We start from the raw sequence: 7638 nt of genomic DNA on the forward strand, positions 1-7638 counted from the left end.
CATTATACAAAACGGTGTAGATTACGAAACGCTACTGGAACTGTAATTTAATGCACATTTTTTGTTACTAGTGGGTGATAGCATTAGCTTTGAATGTGAATGATTATACTCTGTGGCTGGGCTGTAAACTTTTTTATTAGATGACTGTACTATGTTTATTTCAGATAGTGGGTTAAAAGCCACTTTATATTCATCCACCTGAATCATCCTCATATAAGTGTAACTCCCAAGTGATGTCTAAATATGGTTATTATGTGTGATTGCAGAGGGGGTCCTCAATTAAGAATTTGATTATCCTTCTTAATAACAGTGATTTTAAAAGTTACTTACTTCAAATGTGTAGTATTTTTTTTTTTTTTAAAGATGACCGGTAAGGGGATCTTAACCCTTGACTTGGTGTTGTCAGCACCACGCTCAGCCAGTGAGCGAACCGGCCATCCCTATGTGGGATCCGAACCCGGGGCCTTGGTGTTATCAGCACCGCACTCTACCGAGTGAGCCACGGGCCGGCCCTAAATGTGTAGTATTTTTGTCACTTCCACTTTCACAGCAGCAGGTAGGTGGTTCGTGTATTTTCCCTGTTTGTAGATTAGAAAAGCAGGACTCAGGAAAGTTAGTTCTCTTGTTGGAAATCCTGCAGCCTACCACGACTTAAATTCAGGTTTTCTGACGGAGAATCAGGTGGTCTTTCTCATTTACATGATCTGTGTCCTACGGCTAGGGCCCGATGACAGATGATGAGGATTGACTGTGGCCCGGGCGGCACAGGCTTTGGTTTCCCCAAGTTTCTACTTCAACGTGCTTATCTGGCCACTGTTTATCCAGCTACTTTAGAAGAGGAACCGCAAGGGAAGGATGAAGTAATACGGGAGAAAAACATAGACATAGTTGTATCCACCGATATAACAGAGCCCCGGTTTCCACTTTCTCTGGTCTGCTCTTTGGGACTTTACCCCTTTTTGCCCTAAAACTGCCTTTGATCCTTTATCTTTTCTGACATCAAGAAGAGCTGTGATGATGCCTGGTAGGAAAGAGCCATGCTCTGCTGTTGGGAGAGGGGACTCGTGGGGTGTGGGAAGTCACAGGAGCCTTGCCTTGGTGGAGTATGAGGGTCTTGGGAAATTGCTGGCATTTCTTAGCCACTCTGGAGGAGGATTTGCCCATTAAAATAAAAATACCAGGGGCTGGCTGGTAGCTCAGTTGGTTAGAGCACAGCCTTAGAACGCCAGGGTTGTAGGTTTGGATCCCCATACGGGACAGCCACCAAAAAAATAAAAATACTAGAATCATATACGTAACATTTTGGGAATTTAATCCAAAATTTCATCTGCTCAGTTAAAACTGAATAGGTTAAGTAATAACATAGGTTGAGACCAAAAAGCAGCAGATTAGATTATTAATAAGATTTCTCTTCAGCACTGCAGTAAATTAGTCAGCTCTGGTAGATTATGGCTTTTAGAGCAAAGAACAGGATAAGGGAAATCCTGCACCCTATTATCACCACCATAGCAATGTGGTGGCAATCCTCTTAGACATTAGAAGCAAAACTGACCCTGTAAGGACACACCGAGAAGGTGAAGGCAGGCGCGTCCGCAGGCCAGGGAGAAGCCCTCACCAGAACCCGACCTCACACTGCTGGTGCCCTGACCTCACACTGCCAGCCTCCGGAACCGTGAGAGACGGGGGAGATGCTTAAGCCTAAGTAAATAAAAGTAAAAGCAGAATCAAACAAAACTTCCTTCTCTCTACTTTGCCACTCTCTCTACACTCTAGGAATCTAGGACAGACTGATCGAAGCAGCTCGCTTAATGGTTTAATAGCTGTATCAGAATTCAAGATCAAAGTCAGTTATTCTGTATGCAGGTGGCTGAGGATACTGTAGCTGCAGTAGTTCTGCCAGCTCATGAAGGAGACACGAGTGGACTGAGAGAGGGTGGTCTTAGGTTGTGACAGAACTGAATTCAACTCTGTCGGGAGACATTTTCTTTAGTGATTTTGTTTACATGTAGACTATAAGTCCTTTAATTCTAAAGGAATTTTATTTTAAATTAGAAGATTTTTTTGCATGTTTATAATTCTTCATTTATCTACTACCTAATAAGTTACAAAAATATCCTGCAAAACCTTAGTCACTTGGCAGGGAGGGGGATCTTAGTGCAGGGGGACAGTGGGTTTTGTGCTGCTGTCAGGTCTGGGTTGGCTCCTAGGTTTGCTTCTGAGGCCGTTTGCTTAATCTCTCTGAGCCTCGGCTGCTCTGTTTGTAAAACGGTGTTCAACGATACCTGTCTTCTCTGCCTTTAGGCCTTGCTGTGAGGAGTACATATAACCCTGCCTATAAGCACGTTTTAAGTTGTAAAGCACTATGCAGACTGTTAATTGTTACTGTTCTCGTTTTAAAATTTTTCTATTTTTCTGATCCTTTCTTTTAAGAGTTTTGTGCTTTCTCTGTCTCCCCCCCCCCCATAAGCTGGAGAAAAAAGGCTTAGAATGACCACCCGTTTCTGACCTGACCATGTCCTCCCCCCACAACAGGAAATAAGTCCCAGGACGGTTAAGTGACTCGTTCAAGGTTGTAGAGCTGGTTAGTGACATCTGATTCAGTTCACTCTTGTGTCTGCGACTTTATGCTGATCTTGTGTAAAAATTACATATTACTCAATGAGTTGTGCTATGTTCTGTCATTTTTGAGGATATGCTTGAACAGTGTGATTTCCTTTTCCTCCTACCTACACTTTGGCTTATCTGACTTCCCAGCTTAAATTTTCCTCCTTTACGTGACCCCTCCCTGACTTCCTTAGATGTTTCTTGGCCACCTCTGTCTTTCCTCTGAAGTTATTTAAAGCCCTTGTCCCTGCAGCAAGCCTGCCCTCTCTCGTTTCCTTAGTAGGAGCCATCCTCCTGTTCCGTGTTTCTGATTTACACGTTCGCTCTCTGTCTTCCTTTCCCTGTTTTCCTCTGTCAGGCTTGAAATCTATCTGTGTTCTTCTCCGCTGTTCTCTGAAGCCCGTGCCTTTCTTGTATGCCTTTGGGTTGATGTTATCAGCGTAGTTGTTTTTATTTAATTTTTCACTCTAGGCCTTTGAAGCTACACCAACTATTTTGGCCCCCCTTTCAGTTTAGCTCGTTCTTGGGCAGTTTTTCTAGACACATGTCACTACCGTGCATGCATTCCTCCTCCTCTTCCACTGTGCCCTTGATTCCATCCTCAGAGCATTGTCCTTGACTACATTGTGGCATCCAGATAACGAGCCACGTTTACAGCTCGTTTCTGACTCTTACTCCATCTAAAACTTTCCTGTTGTACAGAACAAAACAGAACATTGATAGATGGTGAACCAGGATCCCCCACATGAAAGCGTCACACCTGGTGTCTTGGGCCACATGCGAGCTCTTCTGCCACCTTTATTTGAATGTTTTTACTTCATAACCACAACCAACCATACTGCTTGGGCAGTATCTGTAGCCTCTGTGCTTATTGAAATCACCATAAAGTATTCATGAGCTTGGAATTCTGTTTCCTTATTTGTTGTCCCAGATCCCGTTTTGATACCAGAGGGACATATTTGTACTCTCAGCTCCTTATTGTGCTCTCTGCGTCCTGTTCTGGTAATCTTTTCATTCATTCGTTCATCCAGCAGATATTAAGTGGGTGCCCTCCACGTATGGGTACTGTTGTAGGAGCTAGGGATGCCCGAGTAACAAAAGCAAAAAGGGCCCTGTTCTTATGGAGCTTCAGTCCAGCTTGGGGTGGGTGAGGGGTGGGAGGGACTGTCAAGCAAACGCTCGAGTGATACCTGACATGTTAGGTGGTAAATATTAAGATGAACCACACACACAAAAAGGACAGAGTGACGGGGGTGCTCTTGTAAAAAAGATTGATAAAATAAGATCTTAGGTATCTAAGTAGAGACTTGAGTAAAGTAGGGAGCGAGTTATGTGGACATGTGGAAGAAGAGCCTTCCAAGCAAAGTGTTAAACAGCAAATATTTCTAAACGGTCGTGGAGTGCCGTCGAAAGGCACTGCAGATCTTTCCGTGACCCTGGCGAAGTGCCCTCGTGCAGAGGCCCTGACCTGGAACGTGTCTGGTGTGTTCAGAAAACAGGGAGGAGGCGCCGTGGTCAGAGTGGAGTGAGAGGGGGAGATGGGATCACGGTGCGGCCGGAGAGGAAATGAGATCAGCCCGGGAGGGTGCTGCCCTGCGCCGTGCAGGCTGCGGGTTCTGTCTGGGAGGTGTGGGAGGCCATCGGAAAGTTTGTTTTGAAACGTCTCAGTGGCTGCCATGTGGGAGTAGGCGTGGAGGGGAAGGACGGAAGCAGGAACACCAGTTAGGAAATTCTTGCCATAGCCTGGGCCCTGGGCAGTGGCGGCTTAAATTAGAGCAGCAGCGATGGAGGTGGTGCGAATTCGTTGAATTCTGGGTGTATTTTGAAGGCAGAGTCATAGAAGGTTTGCTGATGGATTCGATGTGACGGAGGAGAGAGAGGGAGTCAGGACGCAGGACTGACTTCAGGGTTTGGGGCCCTGACGATTGGAAGGAAATAAGTAGTATTTTATCTTGCCCTAACTCTCGAGCTTCTCTTCTCTTGCCCACTTCTTCAGAGGGTCCGTTTACAGCAGCTGCTGACACCTAATTCCTAGCCAGAGCTACAGGAAAGGAGTTCCGTGCTCTGCTTTTCCACGTTCCTTCACACTGGCTGTGCCTGTGCTGCTCTTGACCTTGGGCCCGTCCTTCTCCAGGGGCTGCGTGGCACACACACGCTCCCGGGGCGCCCCAGCACGTGCTCAGGACATCTCGCAGCCTCCCGGGGTTGTCTCCGCTCACTTCATGTGGCTCCTACGTTGACATAAAGAGAGATACGCAGATTCTGAAATGTTGGGAGACACTGGAGAACAGTGAATGGTTAACATGAGGCAGGCATAGAACGTCTTCATCTGAACGGCTGTTGAAAATAAAACTGCTACAGAAAACTGGGACGAGGTGGAATGACCGTAAAATACCAAAAATAGTTCCGTTGACTTCCACAGATGACTATGCTGGCTTCCTGAAGAAGTGAGTAAAGACAGGAAGCTTAACTTGGTGATCTGTGAGGATGTAGCCACCCTCGTCCTCTGGACGTGGAGCCTGGCACTGAACTGTGAATACAGTTACTGTCAGATACCAGCGCTTGCTGATACCATGACAACTAGAGCACAGTACCCAGGACTTTCAGGCATAGGAGGCCCTGCTCAGGTGAGGGAGGGTCCCCAAATATGGGCAAACATCAGGTTACCATGTAGGACGAAGTTTTAAAAAATTAAAGCCTGAAAGGTAAACCGTGAGCCCAGGAGCCTGTAATCCCATCTTAATTCAAACAACTTCAATTTAGGACTAATTATTGTATAGTGAAACCTGAGTAGGAAACATCAAATCTAACCAGTAAATTGAAAATTTAATCAGGAGTTTGGGGAAGTAAAAGATTGACTTCTGTCTGAATTTTTTTCTCTTTAATTCTGATTTTTTTAGCTCTCCTCTATAAATGGTGACCAGAAGCTCTGATTCTGTAATTCTGTAATTTAATTCTCTTCTGTCTCTAGGCATTTTCTTTACCTTCTATCGTGTCTTTGGACTTCTGTTAGCACACTACTCCCCTGAAATAGATGCCTTGAAAACTGCTTTTTAATTAGAACGTTTAGCAATTTTCCCCGCTTAGGCCAGGACTTCTTGCTGCTGCAGTAGCACTATTAACCACCCTACCTTTAAAATCTCTGGCCACTCGATACATACATACATACATACATACACACATACACACATACATACACGCATACATACATACACGCATGCACACATACACACATACATACACACATACATACATACATACATACACACATACACACACACACACACACAAAAGCTTTGGCTGCTCATCTGCTAGCCACAGTCTGTGCCCTTCAGTTATCTCTCCTTGTATTTTTCAGTTTTCTTTTTTTCCTCGGCTTCTAACTATAGTTTTTTGTTTGTTTTTTCTTGAAACTTAGTTCTCAGCTTTCTGCTCATAGCTGTTAAGACATGCACATAAGGGAGAACTTGAAACGTCTGTACTTCTAGACTTTTCTTCTTAGCTTATATTAGTTATCTGTTGCTACATAACAGATTACCCAGAGACTCGGTGGCTTAAAACAACACACATTTGTTATGTTGTAGTTTCTGTAGACCAGAAATCTGGGCACAGCCTGGCTGCATCCTGTGTCACCGTCTCTCACAAGGAGGCAGTCAGGACAGCAGCCAGGGCTTGAACGGAGAAGGGTCTGCCTCTGAGTTCCCTCGCTGGTTATTGGCAGCACTCAGTTCCCGGTGGGCTGTTGGACTGAGGGTTTCGGTTCCTGGCCACGTGGGCCTCTCTAGCGTGGCAGCCTGCTTCAACACAGGGTGCAAGCCAGCAGCAACAGAGAGTCTGCTAGCAAGACGAAGCCCCAATCTTGTAACCCGATCATGGCAGTGACGTCTCATCACCTGTGCTTTTGGTTAGACAACAGTCACTAGGTTCACTTCGCTTTCCAGGGGAAGGGATCATGCCAGAGTGTGGATACCCGTTCTTAAATTGGTTTTTGCTCTGCGGTGCTGCCCCTTAAATGTTATGTTGTTTGTGGCCTATGGCTGTCTTCTCCTTTGCTCTTGTCCACACTCTTTTCTCCCAGGTGATCGCCTGTGCTTGTGGAAGCACAGGTCCTCGTTAGTTTGCCTGTGTTTGCTCTGTTGTTCCGCTGCTTAATTGCTCTCTGGTTTTTGGCGAATTTTCTAACAAAGCCTCAACTTCCTCATTGGTGTGATAGGAGTTAATAATAGTACCTAACTGAGCAAGGTTTGTCGAGGGTAGATGAGATAATACATGGGAAATGCTCAGCAGATGATCAGTGCTCCGTTAACATTAGCTGTGACTGTAATGAATAGCAGGGGTAGTAGCAGCAGGGCAGCCATGGCTTTAGCCATTAGGATGTGTTAAAGACTCCTTGAGCTGTGCCTGGCGTCTGTAGAGGACTGAGGGACATCTCCACCTGAATTTTCTCAAAGTATTGCAAACTCAGCGTGACTAAGACTGAAGTTTCCTCTTGTTGGAAGGGAAGAAGGTTGGTCGGTCTATATCTGGTGCAGAGACGGGGGAACAGATTTAAACTTGATCCTGTCTGTGAACTCCAATTATTTATTCAACAGCTCTTTACAGACTGCCTGATCTGTGCTAAGTACTGAGGGTGCCTCGGTGCCCAGGGCAAAGCACTTCTCTCTGCCCTCCTGGTGTCTGACTTTCTGATGGAAAGATAACATGGAACCAGAATGCCACGTGTGATGGGCGTTTGTGAGATGCACAGGATCCTGTGGGAGCACTCGAGAGGAGACCTGACTTAGGAAGGGCTTCCTTGAAGAGTAGTTGTTTATGCTGAGTCTTCTGAAGGGTGAGTTGGAGGTGAAAGTCTCCAGTCTGGAAAGAGCATGATGTTTTAGGGGAACGTGCTTTCCTCCATCAGTATGAGAATTTTATTTATTGAAAAATTATTTCCCATCTGCCTCTCGTTTCTCATTCCCACTTGCGCTTTCCTGTTGAAACCCGTTGTCATCTCTGTCCTGCTTTATTATAAAAGCCTAATTTTTTTTTCTT

Source organism: Galeopterus variegatus, unplaced genomic scaffold (genome assembly GCF_000696425.1).
Source record: "Galeopterus variegatus unplaced genomic scaffold, G_variegatus-3.0.2 Scaffold537, whole genome shotgun sequence".
Lineage (NCBI taxonomy): Eukaryota > Metazoa > Chordata > Mammalia > Dermoptera > Cynocephalidae > Galeopterus > Galeopterus variegatus.